The sequence below is a fragment of the Scyliorhinus torazame genome, chromosome 1, assembly GCF_047496885.1.
Source record: "Scyliorhinus torazame isolate Kashiwa2021f chromosome 1, sScyTor2.1, whole genome shotgun sequence".
Lineage (NCBI taxonomy): Eukaryota > Metazoa > Chordata > Chondrichthyes > Carcharhiniformes > Scyliorhinidae > Scyliorhinus > Scyliorhinus torazame.
In genome coordinates this window covers 282781033-282797810 of record NC_092707.1, presented here as the reverse complement: position 1 = coordinate 282797810, position 16778 = coordinate 282781033, and the positions used below count along the sequence as shown (strand labels likewise).

At 52.8% G+C, this 16778-nt stretch overlaps 1 protein-coding gene across 4 annotated transcripts in view; it reads left to right on the top strand.

Moving 5' to 3' along the window:
• Positions 1-16778, top strand: part of LOC140421878 (uncharacterized) — a 276272-nt gene that overhangs the window by 255663 nt on the left and 3831 nt on the right. The gene's annotated exons all lie outside the window — the stretch shown is intronic.

The following is a 16778-nucleotide window of genomic DNA, read 5'->3' as shown; positions in this document are numbered from 1 at the left end:
CGGGGACGGAGTACACGGCTATAGCCATCTCGGATCATGCCCCACACTGGGTGGACCTGGAGATAGGGGAAGAAAAACAACAGCTTCCACCCTGGAGAATGGACATGGGATTATTGGCAGATGAGTGGGTGTGTTTAAGGGTGAGGGGGTGTATTGAAAGGTACTTGGAAATTAATGATAATGGGGAGGTACAGGTGGGAGTGGTCTGGGAGGCACTGAAGGCAGTGGTTAGATGGGAGCTGATATCTATTCGGGCACATAAAGGAAAGCAGGAGGGTAGGGAAAGGGAGCGGTTGTTGAAAGAACTGCTGAGGGTGGACAGACAATACGCGGAGGCACCGGAGGAGGGACTATACAGGGAAAGGCAAAGGCTACATATAGAGTTTGACTTGTTGACTACGGGTAAGGCAGAGGCACAATGGAGGAAGGCACAGGGTGTACAGTACGAATATGGGGAGAAGGCGAGTAGGTTGTTGGCCCACCAACTGAGGAAAAGGGGAGCAGCGAGGGAGATAGGGGGGGGTGAGAGATGAGGAGGGGGAGATGGAGCGGGGAGCGGAGAGAGTGAATGGAGTGTTCAAGGCATTTTATGAAAGATTATATGAAGCGCAGCCCCCGGACGGGAAGGAGAGAATGATGTGCTTTCTGGATCAGCTGGAATTTCCTAAGGTGGAGGAACAGGAGAGAGTGGGGCTGGGAGCACAGATTGAGACGGAGGAAGTAGTGAAAGGGATTGGAAGCATGCAGGTGGGGAAGGCCCCGGGACCAGACGGATTCCCAGTTGAATTCTATAAGAAATATTTGGACTTGCTGGCCCCGCTACTGATGAGAACCTTTAATGAGGCGAGGGAAAGGGGGCAGCTGCCCCCGACTATGTCAGAGGCAACGATATCGCTCCTCCTAAAGAAGGAAAAAGACCCGCTGCAATGCGGGTCATACAGGCCCATTTCCCTCCTGAATGTGGATGCTAAGATCCTGGCCAAGGTAATGGCAATGAGGATAGAGGATTGTGTCCCGGGGGTGGTCCATGAGGACCAAACTGGGTTTGTGAAGGGGAGACAGCTAAATACAAATATACGGAGGCTGCTAGGGGTAATGATGATGCCCCCACCAGAGGGGGAAGCGGAGATAGTGGTGGCGATGGATGCCGAGAAAGCATTTGATAGAGCGGAATGGGATTATTTGTGGGAGGTGTTGAGGAGATTTGGCTTTGGGGACGGGTATATCAGGTGGGTACAGTTGCTGTATCGGGCCCCGATGGCGAGCATGGTCACGAATGGACGGGGGTCTGACTATTTTCGGCTCCATAGAGGGACGAGGCAGGGATGTCCTCTGTCCCCGTTATTGTTTGCACTGGCGATTGAACCCCTGGCCATGGCACTGAGGGGTTCCAGGAAGTGGAGGGGAGTACTTAGGGGGGGAGAAGAACACCGGGTATCTCTATATGCGGACGATTTGTTGCTATATGTGGCGGACCCGGCGGAGGGGATGCCAGAGATAATGCGGATACTTGGGGAGTTTGGGTATTTTTCAGGGTATAAACTGAACATGGGGAAAAATAAGTTATTTGTGGTGCACCCGGAGGAGCAGAGCAGAGAGATAGAGGATTTACCGTTGAGGAAGGTAACAAGGGACTTCCGGTACCTGGGGATCCAGATAGCCAAGAATTGGGGTACATTACATAGGCTTAATTTAACATGGTTGGTGGAACAGATGGAGGAGGATTTCAAGAGATGGGACATGGTGTACTTGTCATTGGCAGGTAGGGTGCAGGCGGTTAAAATGGTGGTCCTTCTGAGATTCCTTTTTGTGTTCCAGTGCCTCCCGGTGGTGATCACGAAGGCTTTTTTCAAAAGAATTGAGAAGAGCATTATGAGTTTTGTGTGGGCTGGGAAGACCCCGAGAGTGAGGCGGGGATTCTTGCAGCGTAGTAGGGACAGGGGGGGGCTGGCACTACCGAGCCTAAGTGAGTACTACTGGGCCGCCAATGTTTCAATGGTGTGTAATTGGATGGGAGAAGGGGAGGGAGCGGCGTGGAAGAGAATGGAGAGGGCGTCCTGCAAGGGGACTAGCCTGCAAGCAATGGTGACGGCGCCGTTGCCGTTCTCACCAAAGAAATACACCACAAGCCCGGTGGTGGTGGCTACATTGAGAATTTGGGGGCAGTGGAGACGGCATAGGGGAGGGACGGGAGCTTCGGTGCGGTCCCCGATAAGAAACAATCATAGGTTCGTTCCGGGGAGAATGGATGGGGGATTTGGAGCATGGCAAAGAGCTGGGGTAGTACAATTAAGAGATCTATTTGTAGATGGGACGTTTGCGAGTTTGGGAGCGCTGACGGAGAAATATGGGTTGCCCCAAGGGAATGCATTTCGGTATATGCAATTGAGGGCTTTTGTGAGGCAACAGGTGAGGGAATTCCCGCAGCTCCCGACGCAGGAAGTGCAGGATAGAGTGATCTCAGAGACATGGGTGGGGGACGGTAAGGTAGCGGACATATACAGGGAGATGAGGGACGAGGGGGAAATCATGGTAGATGAGCTGAAAGGGAAATGGGAAGAAGAACTGGGGGAGGAGATTGAGGAGGGGCTGTGGGCGGATGCCCTACGTAGGGTAAACTCATCGTCCTCGTGTGCCAGGCTAAGCCTGATACAATTTAAGGTGCTACACAGGGCGCATATGACTGGAGCACGGCTTAGTAAATTTTTGGGGGTAGAGGATAGGTGTGCGAGATGCTCGAGAGGCCCAGCGAATCACACCCACGTGTTCTGGTCATGCCCGGTACTACAGGGGTTCTGGGTGGGGGTGGCAAAGGTGCGTTCGAAGGTGGTGGGGGTCCGGGTCGAACCAAGCTGGGGGTTGGCTATATTTGGGGTTGCAGAAGAGCCGGGAGTGCAGGAGGCGAGAGAGGCTGACGTGTTGGCCTTTGCGTCCCTTGTAGCCCGGCGCAGGATATTGTTAATGTGGAAGGAAGCTAAGCCCCCGGGGGTGGAGACCTGGATAAACGATATGGCAGGGTTCATAAAGTTAGAACGGATTAAGTTCGTGTTAAGGGGTTTGGCTCAGGGGTTCACCAGGCGGTGGCAACCGTTCGGCAACTACCTCACAGAAAGATAGAGGGAATGGAAAAGAAGTAGATAACAGCAGCAACCCAGGGGGGAGGGGGTGGGTGGGTGGGGGGGGAGGAATCGGACGGACTCTCAGGGATGTTATTGTACATGTATAGGTATTTGGTATATGTAATTATATATTGGACTGTTGGACTGTAATTTTGGAGAGTATTTATTTTGGACAAGGCAGTTGCCATTTAGTTTTGTTTATCTTTTGTTTTTGTTTATATATATTATTTATTTATTTGTTTAAAACTGGCCACCGCTATTTATATTGCTTTATTGTTGCGTAAAAGAAACACTACGTATTGTTATGTTTGGCCAAAAAACTCGAATAAAATATATATTTTTTTTAAAAAGATTATGGAAAGGCTTTCTCGGGTGAAGGTAGACAAGATAAATCCAGCTGGAGCAGAGTTCAAGACCAGAAGCTTTAAATGTCATGTTATCACCAATAAATCCAATAGGGGGAGACTTCCAGTTGCGGCCATGCCTGAATAGGTCGCACGTTCGGCAGCTCCCGTCGGGAACGGACTTTAGGGCTCTCTAGAGGGGCCCCAACAGCACTTGTTCGATGGCTTCTAGTGTGGGAAGGTGACAGCAAGGTCCCCCCGACAGTGTATGGATTGGACCAGGAGTGGAGCGGTGAAAAAAGGGATTTTGGAGCAGCGAAAAGTGAGAAGGAGAAAAAGCAAGATGGTGGCGGGTGGAGACCAAGCAGCATGGGCGCAGTGGCCGCAGGAGCAGCAGGAGTTTCTTAAACGCTGCTTTGAGGAGCTGAAGACAGAAATGCTGGCGCCAATGAAGGCGGCGATTGAGAGGCTAGTGGAGACCCAGAGGGCCCAGAGGGCGGCGATCCGGGAGGTGTGGCAAAAAGCCTCGGAGAACGAGGATGAGATCTTGGGCCTGGCGGTGAAGGTGGAGGCACACGAGGCGCTGCACAAGAGGTGGGCGGAAAGATTTGAGGACCTGGAGAATAGGTCGAGAAGGAAGAATCTTCGGATTCTGGGTCTCCCTGAAGGAGTTGAGGGGCCCGATACCGGGGCATATGTGAGCACGATGCTCAATTCGCTGATGGGCGCGGGAGCCTTCCCGAGCCCCGTGGAGCTAGATGGGGCTCATCGGATCCTGGCAAGGAGACCCAAGGCCAACAAGCCGCCAAGGACTGTAGTGGTGAGGTTTCACCGCTTAATGGATAGAGAGTGTGTCTTGAGATGGGCCAAGAAAGAGCGGAGCAGCAGGTGGGAGAACACGGAGATCCGAATCTACCAGGACTGGAGTGCAGAGGTGGCCAAGAAGAGAGCTGGCTTTAATCGGACCAAGGCGGTGCTCCATCAGAAGGGGGTGAAGTTTGGTATGCTGCAGCCAACGCGATTGTGGGTCACATTCCAAGATGGGCACCACTATTTCGAAACGCCTGAGGAGGCTTGGAGCTTTATACAGACTGAAAAGTTGGACTCAAATTGAGGGTCTGTGCTTGTGGGGGGGATGTCTGTCTGTTATATATATATGGTTTTAACTACGTGTAGGGAATGTTCGCTTGGTTGGGTGCTGGATGGGGATGGGTGAAGGGATTTGATGGGGAGGCTGTGGGAGAGTGTGGGCGCCGGTGTTGGAGGGAGGGGAGGCCCAGGGATGGGGGAATTGAGATAAGGCCGCAAAAGGAGCTGCGCCAGAGGGGGCGGGGCCGGTTCAGGAAAGCGCGGGAAAAAGCGGTGGGAAGGACAGCGGTGGGGGTCGGAGGAGCGCACACTGACTGAAGGGGAGGGGGGATTCCCACACCGGGGGGGTCGATGGGAAGGCGGGAGAGGCCGGGGTCAGCAGGAGTCAGCTGACTTACGGGAGTGTTATGGGGGGAGCAAAAGAGCTAGATATGGATCTAGCGGGGGGAGGGGGGGTATAGGGTTGCTGCTGCATTGGCCAATGGGGAACTGGAAATAGGAGAGGTGGTCGGGGCGGGGGCCCGCCATTTGGGGGACTGGAGGGTGTGGGAGGCGCGGGCACGTAACTGGCCTAGAAAAGGAGATGGCTAGTCGGCAGGGAGGGGGGGTGAGAAGCCCCCCAATCCGGCTGATAACTTGGAATGTGAGGGGCCTGAATGGGCCGGTTAAGAGGGCCCGAGTGTTCGCGCACTTAAAGGGACTGAAGGCAGACGTGGTCATGCTTCAGGAGACACATTTGAAGGTGGCAGACCAGGTCAGGTTGAGAAAGGGATGGGTAGGACAGGTATTCCATTCGGGGCTGGATGCGAAGAACAGAGGGGTTGCAATACTGGTGGGGAAGCGGGTGTCGTTTGAGGCCAAGAATATTGTAGTGGATAATGGAGGTCGATACGTGATGGGCCCCGAACTTAGATGATGCCGGATTTATGAAGCGCATGCTGGGTCGGATTCCGGACCCGGAGGCAGGAAGCTTGATAATGGGTGGGGATTTCAACACGGTGCTGGATCCAGCATTAGATTGCTTCAGATCCAAAAGGGGGAAGAGGCCAGCTGCGGCCAAGGTGCTTAGGGGGTTTATGAACCAGATGGGGGGAGTGGATCCATGGAGGTTTGCTAGGCCCCTGGCCAGGGAATTCTCATTCTTTTCCCATGTACATAGAGCCTACTCCCGGATAGACTTTTTTGTTTTGAGTAGGACGCTAATCTCGAAAGTGGAAGGAACGGAGTATTCGGCCATAGCCATCTCAGACCACGCCGCGCACTGGGTGGAGCTGGAGTTAGGAGAGGAGAGGGACCAGCGCCCGCTGCGGTGTCTGGATGTGGGATTACTGGTGGATGAGGAGGTATGCGGGAGGGTGCGGGGGTGCATCGAGAGATACTTGGAGGCCAATGATAACGGAGAGGTGCAGGTGGGAGTAGTCTGGGAGGCGTTGAAGGCGGTGGTCAGGGGAGAGTTAATCTCCATTAGGGCCCACAGGGAGAAGAGAGAGGGCAGGGAGAGAGAGAGGTTGGTGGGGGAGATCTTAAGGGTTGGCAGGAGATCTGCAGAGGCCCCCGAAGAGGGGCTACTTAGGGAGCGGCGAAGCCTCCAGACGGAGTTTGACCTGTTGACCACAGGGAAAGCAGACGTACAGTGGAGGAAAGCACAGGGGGCGACGTACGAGTATGGGGAGAAGGCGAGTCGGATGCTGGCACACCAGCTCCGTAAGAGGGTGGCAGCGAGAGAGATAGGTGGAGTTAAGGATAGCAGGGGGAATACGGTGCGGAGTGCGGTGAGAGTAAATGAGGTATTTAAGGACTTCTATGAGGAGCTGTACAGATCTGAGCCCCCAGCGAGGGAAGAGGGGATGCGACGATTTTTGGATCAACTGAGTTCCCGAGGGTGGAGGAGCAGGAGGTGGCTGGTTTAGGGGCGCCAGTTGGGTTGGAGGAGCTGGTTAAAGGATTGGGGAACATGCAGGCGGGGAAGGCCCCGAGGCCAGATGGGTTCCCGGTCGAGTTTTATAGGAAATATGTGGGCCTGCTAGGCCCGTTGTTAGTGAGGACTTTCAACGTGATTATGATGCCATCGGTGGAAGGAGAGGCGGAGGTAGTGGCAACTATGGACGCGGAGAAGGCCTTCGACCGGGTGGAGTGGGAGTATCTTTGGGAAGTGTTGCGGAGGTTTGGGTTCAGGGAGGGGTTTATCAGTTGGGTCAGGCTCCTATATAGAGCCCCGGTGGCGAGTGTGCTTACAAATCGGCGGAGGTCGGAGTACTTTCGGCTGTACCGAGGGACGAGGCAGAAATACCCCCTATCCCCCTTGGTGTTTGCATTAGCAATTGAGCCTCTGGCCATGACACTAAGGGAGTCCAGGAAATGGAGGGGATTGGTCCGAGGGGGAGAGGAACATCGGGTGTCGCTGTATGCGGACGATCTGTTGCTGTATGTGGCAGATCCAGTGGAGGGGATGGTGGAGGTCATGCGGATCCTAAGGGAGTTTGGGGACTTCTCGGGCTATAAGCTCAACGTAGGGAAAAGTGAGCTCTTTGTGGTGCATCCAGGGGACCAGGGAAGGGGATAGACGACCTACCACTGAAGAGGGCGGACAGGAACTTTCGGTACTTGGGGATCCAGGTGGCTGGGAGCTGGGGGGCCCTGCACAAGCTCAATTTGACATGGTTGGTGGAGCAGATGGAGGAGGATTTCAAAAGATGGGATGTGCTGCCACTCTCGCTAGCGGGCAGGGTACAGTCGGTTAAAATGATGGTCCTCCCGAGGTTTCTCTTTGTGTTCCAGTGCCTTCTCATTATGATTACCAAGGCCTTCTTTAAACGGGTAGGTAGGAGCATCATGGGTTTCGTGTGGGCAATAAGACCCCGAGGGTAAAGAGGGTGTTTCTGGAGCGTAGCAGGGACAGGGAGGGCTGGCGCTGCCGAATCTGTGCGGCTACTATTGGGCAGCCAACGTGGCGATGATCCGTAAGTGGGTAATAGAGGGAGAGGGGGCGGCGTGGAAGAGGTTGGAGATGGTGTCCTGCAGGGGCACGAGCCTGAGGGCGCTGGTGACGGCACCGCTGCCACTCTCGCCGACAAGGTACACCACGAGTCCGGTGGTGGCGGCAACGTTGAAGATCTGGGGGCAGTGGAGACGGCATAGGGGCGAGGTGGGAGCCTCGGTTTGGTCCCCGATTCGGGAGAACCATCGGTTCGTCCTGGGAACGATGGATGGGGGGTTCGGAGCTGTCATCGGGCAGGGATCAGAAGAATGGGGGACCTGTTTATAGATAGGACGTTTGCGAGCCTAGGGGCACTGGAGGAGAAGTTTGGGTTACCCCCAGGAAATGCGTTCAGGTATATGCAAGTGAGGGCGTTTGTGAGGCGGCAGATGAGGGAATTCCCATTGCTCCCAGCACAGAGGATTCAGGACAGGGTGATTTCGGGTGTATGGGTCGGAGAAGGCAAGGTTTCGGCGATCTATCAAGAGATGAAAGTAGAGGAGGAGGTTTTGGTAGAGGAGCTAACGGGCAAGTGGGAGGAGGAGCTTGGGGAGGAGATCGATGAGGGTCTGTGGGCTGATGCCCTGAGTAGGGTTAACTCCTCTTCCTCTTGCGCCAGGCTCAGCCTAATACAATTCAAGGTTACTCACAGAGTGCATATGACAGGGGCGAGGTTGAGTAGGTTCTTTGGGGTGGAGGACAGATGTGGGAGGTGCTCGGGAAGCCCGGCGAATCACGTCCACATGTTCTGGTCATGCCCGGCACTGGAGAGGTTTTGGAGGGGTTTCGCGAGGACTATGTCCAAGGTGGTGAAAGTCCAGCTCAAGCTGAGTTAGGGGTTGGCACTATTTGGGGTAACGGACGAGCCGGGAGTGCAGGAGGCGAAAGAGGCCGGTATCCTGGCCTTTGCGTCCCTGGTAGCCCGGCGGAGGATCTTGCTATTATGGAAGGACACGAAGCTCCCCAATGTGGAAGCCTGGATAAATGACATGGCAGGGTTCATTAAGTTGGAGAGGATAAAGTTTGCCTTGAGAGTGTCTGTGCAGGGGTTCTTCAGGCGGTGGCAACCGTTCCTAGACTATCTCGCGGAGCGCTAGGAGGAGGTCAGCAGCAGCAGCAACCCGGGGGGGGGGTCTCTGTCAGGGGGGTATCTGGGCGGGTGGGGGGGGGGGGTTCCCCCAAGGGTACTTTTGAATGTTATATGGGGGGGTTAATATATGTGGGAGAAACCCAAGGTATAAGTAGTTTATTATTTTTGATTGTGATGTTTGTGTTCTTTCTTCTTTTTGTTATGGGTGGGGGGGGGTTTGTTTGTTACAAAAGCTTTGTTGGAAAAATTTGAATAAACATTTTTTTTGGAAAAAATAAATCCAATAGGGAATTCAGGAAGATTTTACCTTACCCAGGACGCGGTTAGAATGTGGAACTCACTACCACTTGACTGGTGGAGGTGAATGCTTTAGATGCATTTAAGAGGAAACCAGAAAAATACAAGGGAGAAAGGAATAGAAGGATATGTGGAATAGGGGCAAGAGGAGGCATGTCTGGAGCCAGAACAGTTCTCGACCAGTTGGCTTAAATGACTGGTTTCTTTTGTTGTAAATATTATGTCACACTGACTCTAAAATTACAAATGCAATTTTTAAAAGACACAAAGTTGAATTTGCTGCTACAAAGAACTTGCAGCGCTTTGGAAAAATAAACAAAATTGTAATCTATAAAAATAACTTTCACGACTTCTGGTGGTGGCCATAATAATAATAATCGCTTAATGTCACAAATAGGCTTCAATGAAGTTATTGTGAAAATCCCCTAGTGCCACATTCTGGTGCCTGTTCGGGGAGGCTGGTGGTCGCACATTAGGTAGCTCCCGCTCATGGTGGACTTTTTGGACCTTTTCCCCGGTTAATGGCGGAGCTGAGAGATTGTAAAAGATGCAGATGTGGTGGAAAAAGAGAATATCCCACCGGTGTATGGATTCGTGGACCAGAAGTGGTCGAAAAAGGAGAGAACAATTGTCGAAAGCTGGTGTGGTGCCTGCGACACGGGAAGATGGCGGAGGGTCAGAGTCCGATCTTGCCCACCCAGCGGTCGATGGATCAGCTAGTGGGCTTCTTTCATGAGAAATTCACCCAGCAGAGGAAGGCGAACTTGGAGGACCTGGCAAGGGTGGTGGACCCAATAAAGGCGGAGATCGACCGCATGGAGATGAGGTTAGGGGCCCAGGGCCCTCCAGAGGTGGGGGAGCATGAGGAGCAACTTGCCTCGACGTAGATGGGGTTGATGCGAGATCAACAAAGAAGGCTGCAGGAGAAGAGGGAGGATTTGGAGAATAGATCACGCAGGCAGAATGTTAGGATTGTCGGCCTGCCGGAGGGCAGTGAGGGAGCGGATGCCGGCGCATATGTGGCACGGATGTGCGAGAAGCTGCTGAGTGAAGGGGCATTTGCTTGGCCACTGGAGGTGAACCAGGCGCACAGGGAATGAGCCGCCAAGAGCGATGGTGGTGCGCCTGCACCGGTTCTTAGATAAGGAGCAGATTTTGAGGTGGGCCAGGCAGACGAGGCGCTGCACCTGGGAAGCACGTTTATCAGGACGTGGGTGCGAGCTGGCCAAAAGGAGAGTGAGCTTCAACAAGGTGATGGCGGCCCTCTTTAAGAAGGGGGTGAAGTCCGGCATGTTATACCCAGCGCGTCTGTGGGTAACATATGAAGGCCAGGAACGCTACTTTGGGTCGCCAGAGGAGGCGATGGAATTTGTGAGAGACAGTGGACTGGCAGGAGAAGGAGGACATTGAACTCTGGAGGAGGTGTCCCTGTTTTGTATTTTTGTGGTTTGTATGAACCACTTTTGCACTGGGTTAGGGGCCGTTGGTCTGTTCTGGGTTTGTTTTGTTCTTGATGAGGGATGGTGGGTTGCTCTTTTCTTTGTGTTTGGTGGGGATTGTAAAGTTTGCACTGGGAGGATGGTTGAGCGGGAGGTGGGAGGGGAATCAGTGGGCGGTAGGATGCTAGGCACCATGGGCACGGGCTACCAGGCTAGCTGACGGAAGTGCAGTGGGGGACGAGCAGGTGGTTAGTGTGTTGGGTGTGAAGAATGCTGACAGGGAAGGGATTGTTAGAAGGTGACATGGGGAGGGTCGATGATGGTGAGAGCCCGAGGGCGGGCCTGAGGAGGTGCAGGTCGCTGGCTGGAGGCTGGCCCAGGAAAGGTTATGGTTGATCGGTTGGGGTCGGGGTTCTCTTTCCCCCCCCCCCCCCCCCCCCCCCTCACCCCTCACCCTCCGACCAGGCTGACCACATGGAAAGTGAGGGGATTAAATGGGCCAGTCAAGAGGGCCCGCGTGTTTGCATATTTGAAAAGCTTAAAGGCGGACGTGGCAATGATACAGGAGACACATTTGAGAGTGGTGGATCAGACTAGGCTGAGGAAGGAGTGGGTTGGGCAGGTATTCCATTCGGGGCTAGATTCCAAAACAAGTGGGGTGGCAATTTTGATTAACAAGCGGTGGCGTTCGAAATGAGACGTATTGGCGTGGGGTGGCAGTGCTAACCGCTGCGCCACCATGCTGCCCAATGTACTCCCGAATTGACTTTTTTGTTATGGACGGGACGTTGCTGGCGGGGTGGTGGACGTTGAGTAATCGACGATTGTGGTGTCTGATCGTGCCCCGCACTGTGTGGATTTGCGGGTAAGGGGGCGGCCAGCGCCTGCACTGGAGGTTGAAATGAAATGAAATGAAAATCGCTTATTGTCACAAGTAGGCTTCAAATGAAGTTACTGTGAAAAGCCCCTAGTCGCCACATTCCGGCGCCTGTTCGGGGAGGCTGGTACGGGAAGGGTTAGATGTAGGGCTGCTAGCGGAGGAGGAGATGTGTGTGTGGGTGAGGAAGGCCATTCGGAGGTATGTAGAGACAAACGATACAGGGTAGGTTTCAGCAGCTACGGTGTGGGAGGCGTTGAAGGCAGTGGTGAGAGGGGAGTTTATATCGATACGGCACACAGGGAGAAGGTGGAGCAGGCAGAGATGGATAGATTAGTGAGGGAGATCCTCCAGGAAGACAGGGCGGGGTTGTTGAAGCAGCGGCAGAAGCTTCAGATGGAGTTTGGGTTGCTATCTACAGGGAAGGCGGGGGGGCAGTTGAAAAAGGCAAGAGGGGCGGTATACGAATATGGGGAGGAGGCTAGTAGGATGCTAGCACATCAACTAAGGAAATGGGAGGCGGCGAGGGAGATTGGGAAAGTGAAGGACAGAGTGGGGAAGATGATCTTGGACCCGGTGGGTGTGAACGGGGTGTTTAAAGACTTTTACTGCAGGTTATATGAGTCGGAACCCCCAGCCAGGGTGGAGCGGATGAGGTGGTTTTTGGAGGGATTGGAGTTTCCGAGGGTGGAAGAAGAGCTTGTGGAAGGTCTAGGGGCCCCAATTGGGCTGTTTAAAGTGGTGGAGGGGCTAGACGCGATGCAGTCAGGCAAGGTCCCAGGGCCGGACGGGTACCCAGTGAAGTTCTATAAAATGATTTCAGGAGTGCTGGGTTCCTTCCTGGTAAGGGCGTTTACTGAGGCTAGGGAGTGAGGGGTGTTCCCCCCGACAATGTCACAGGCCTCGATTTCTCTCATCCTGAAGCAGGAAAAGGACTCATAGCAATGCGGGTCGTACAGGCCAATCTCCCTTCTAAATGTCGATGCCAAGCTCTTGACCAAGATCTTGGGCCTCAGGAATAGAGGACTGTGTGCCAGGAATAATCGGGGGGGCATTTGGCAGCGAACATTAGATGGCTGTTAAATGTGATAATGATGCCCTCCGAGGGAAGAGAGGTGGAGGTGGTAGTCGCCGTGGATGCGGAGAAGGCCTTTGATTGGGAGGTCCTGGAGCAGGGTTTTGTGGACTGGGTCCGGTTGCTGTACCAAGCACCGGTGGCAAGTGTGCGGATGAACCGAGTGAGCTCGGACTATTTTAGGCTGCACCGGGGGACGAGGCAGGGATGTCCACTCTCCCCACTGCTGTTTGCCTTGGCTATAGAGCCACTGGCGATGGCGTTGAGCATCGAAGGACTGGCAGGAGTTAGAACGGGGGTGGGGGGGTGGAGCACAGGGTCTAGCTATACGCGGACGACCTGCTTTTGTACATTTCTGACCCGCTGGGGGAGGATTGGAGAGATCATGGGGATCGTAGAGGAATTCGGCCGGTTTTCGGGGTACAAATTGAATATGGGTAAGAGCGAGGTCTTTCCAATTCAAGCAAGGGGACAGGAGAGGAGATTGAGGGAGCCGTTCGAGGTGATGGGAGGAAGCTTTCGGTATCTGGGCATCCAGGTGGCGTGGGAGTGGGAGCAGCTGCACAAGCTGAATCTTGCTCGGTTGGTGGAGCAGGTGAAGGGGGACTTCAGAAGGTGGGATGTGCTCCTGTTGTCACTGGCGGGGAGGGTGCAGATGGTAACGGTGACAGTTCTCCCGAGGTTTTGTTCATATTTCAGTGCCTGCCTATTTTTATCCCCAAGGCTTTCTTTAAGAGGGTGAATGCAGTGATCTCTGGGTTTGTGTGGGCGGGTAAAACCCCATGGGTAAAGAAGGTACTGCTGGAGCGGGGTCGAGGGGAGGGGGGTCTGGCCCTACCGAATTTCAGAAACTACTACTGGGAGGCGAACATAGCAATGGTTAGGAAGTGGGGTCGGTGTGGGAGCGGGCGGACGCGACCTCATGTCGGGGCACAAGTTTAGGGGCACTGGTAACGGCACTTCTGCCGTTCTCACTAGTTCGGTACTCCACAAGCCCGGTAGTAGTGGCTGACCTGAGGGTGTGGGGACAGTGGCGGAAGCATATGGGAGTGGAGGGGGTGTCGGTATGGATACCCATTTGTGGCAACGACCGGTTTGCACCGGTGGTGCTGGATGGGGGGTTTCGGAGGTGGCAGCGAGCTGGGATCGAGCGGTTACGGGATTTGTTTATTGATGGGGGCTTTCCATGCTTGGAGGATTTGGAGAAGGAGTTTGAGCTACCCGGGAGGAATGGGTTCCGCTACCCGCAGGCGAGGGACTTTGTGCAGAGGCAGGTCTCGACCGTTCCGCGCCTGCCGCCCCAGTGGGTCCAGGACAAAGTAGTGTCGAAAACAGGAGTGGGGGAGGAGAAAGTATCGGAGATTTATAAAGAGCTCATGGAATGGGAGGGAGCCCCGATAGGGGAGGTGAAGCGAAAGTGGGAAGAAGCACTGGGCAGGGAATTAGAGGCGGGGCTGTGGGAGGATGCCCTGAGTAGAGTGTTCTTTTCCGACCTTTAAATTAATTTTTTGAAAATGTTCCCCCCCCCCCCCCTCAACTTCATGATGATGAAGTACAATTACACAGCGCCATTTACCCTCTGGGACCGCAAGTAGGGATTAAGCTTTGTTGTTGACCTACAGCAGGAAGAACCATAGCCCTACAAGTCTCACCCTTGCTTAAAGTCCATACCTGAAGCAAGACTTGCTGGTTAGTGTTCAATAGAGAACGTTATGTCTGTTCTTTTTGCCCTATCCTCAACCAAAGCCATCTGAGACACCTTCATTGCTATCCCAGCTGAAGTACTCTTTACGACTGCCGACCAGCGATGAATCCTAGAATCATATTCATTTGTAAGGTTAGTAACTTGCTGGTCAAAATTGCTGAACTATCAGACAAGCAGTCTCTTTTCTTCCCTCCGTCCTCTTTAGATTCGGCTTTCATTTTATTTGGAAATTCTTTTAATTCCCTACACCTTAAACTATCTGTGACAGACAGACCTGGTCTCAGACCTCAGCTATAGATGGTTATTCAGAGCAATTAGGGATATGATCATTGATGTTGTGTTTAGTGCATTTCTGATGTGAACACAGAATTTAATACTCCTCAGCAAGTGATTGCTCCGCTATCGTGCAAAGAGGTGAACTGAGAAGTAATGGAGGAAAATCCTTTGAGTAACTAATAACAAAGGAAAATGCTGCAGATGCTGGAGATCTGAATGAAAAACAGAAAATGCTGAAAATACACATCAGGGGCAGGATTCTCCGCAATCGGCGCGATGTCCGCCGACCGGCGCCAAAAACGGCACGAATCAGTCCGGCATCGCGCCGCCCCAAAGGTGCGGAATCCTCCGCATCTTGAGGGGCCGAGCCCTCACCTTGAGGGGCTAGGCCCGCGCCGGACTGATTTCCGCCCCGCCAGCTGGCGGGAAAGGCCTTTGGTGCCCCGCCAGCTGCCGCGGAAATGACCTTGCCGTGCGGCGCATGCGCGGGAGCGTCAGCAGCTGCTCACGGCATCCCCGCGCATGCACAGTGGAAGGGGTCTCTTCCGCCTCCGCCATAGTGGAGACCATGGTGAAGGCGGAAGGAAAAGAGTGCCCCCACGGCACAGGCCCGCCCGCGGATCGGTGGGCTCTGATCGCGGGCCAGGCCACCGTGGGAAACCCCCCGGGACCAGATCGCCCCGCGCCCCCCCCCCCAGGACCCCAGAGCCCGCCCGCGCGGCCTTGTCCCGCCAGTAAGAGAGGTGGTTTGATTCTCGCCGGCGGGAGAGGCATTCCAGCAGCGGGACTTCGGCCAATCGCGGGCCGGAGATTCGCTGGAGGGTGGCCCGCCAACCGGCGCGGCGCGATTCCCACCCCTGCCGAATATCCGGTGCCGGAGAATTCGGCAACCAGCGGGGGCGGGATTCACGCCAGCCCCCGGCGATTCTCCGACCCGGCGGGGGGGGGTCGGAGAATACTGCCCCAGGTCTTCCAGGATCTTGTGGACAGAGAAATGGAGTTAACGTTTCCGATCAATGAAGTGGAAGTTTTTACCTTTCCATTTGCAACTTCCCCTTCCTCTATACATCTGCTACATCTCTTATTTTATCCAGTTCAAATGAAAGGTAATCAACCTGAAAATGTTAATTGTTTCTCCACAGATGCTGCCTGACCCACTGAATATATACCCACCATTTCCTGCCCTTATAACTCGAATCACTAGGTCTAAATGTGGTCTGCTGCACAACTTAAAAGATTTTGGGCGCAGCCACCCATAGTTATTATTATTAGCTCAGTTGGAAAACAATATTATACCAAAGCAAGAAGTGATCAATACTGTTGATGTATCACAAAATACAACAAAAAAAACTTTCCTTTCCAAGCAGTTAAAAAAAAAGTATATAATCTTTAGCAGGTTACTCACAAAACCACAGCCATTTTGTGTGACGTTGAGTAAAAGGTTAAATAACTGCACTAAAAGCCAAATATATTATTTCAAGAAGTTTTGAGAACTTGATGAATCTATAGTGAAAATCATTACAAACCAAAAGCAAAAACCTCCAACCGAAGGTCTAGACTGAAGAAAGGAGTACTGGACGACGTTCATCTGAAACAGAGACTTATTATCCTTTTACGATCCATATTATTTTTTCCTTACACCCCCCGTGTTCGCCTGTCTGGTGTGTGTGTGTAGAGGGTGGGGGTGAGTTAAAGAGGGGGGTGTTAGGAATCAGATAATAGTTAACCAGTTGTATTTGTTGCCTATTTACTCATAGTTATTGTTATTAATAAAAATTAATTGTGTTTAAATTTACAAAAGCTGGTGACTGTAGTTATTGGGCAGCCAAAGACTAAAGGGTTTGGGTATTTTCTAAGAATGAATTTGGTGTATTGAGACTCCGGGTCAAGTAGGGCTGGAATTGACTACACACTAGCCCAGGGTGTCATAACACACAGCACAGACAAAGGAGCAGTACCAGTTCTTTGAAAGAGCTATCTAATTAGTTTTCCCCTATAGGTCTGAATGTTTGTCCGCTTCAAGTATTTTTAACAATTCCCTTTTGAAAGTTACTATTGAATCTGTTTTCATTGCATTTTCAGGGAGTGCATTCTAGCTTGTAACAACTCACAGCTTAAAATGATAAAAATATCACCTCTGGTTCTTTGTCAATCATAATACATCTCCACCCTCTGGTTAATTGGCCTTTCTGCCCCTGAATCTGTTTCTTCTCATAATCTTCTCTGCTCTAACTGGACCAATACCAGCTCCTCCACACAACTGAAGTCTTGCCTCCATGCACACCACCGTCCAAAAAGCACATTGGGCACCCACAGAAAGAGATTGGAGTACTCTAAAACAATGGTTAATGTCAAACTCCAAAAATAACCAAACATTTTCAATCTTTATTGTGAAATTGAGGGCACCTCCATGACTCTTCCAAAGTTGGTCATCCTGAAATTGATGAGTCTTTTGTTGCAAGGTGATGCAAGTCTTTAAAACATAGATTA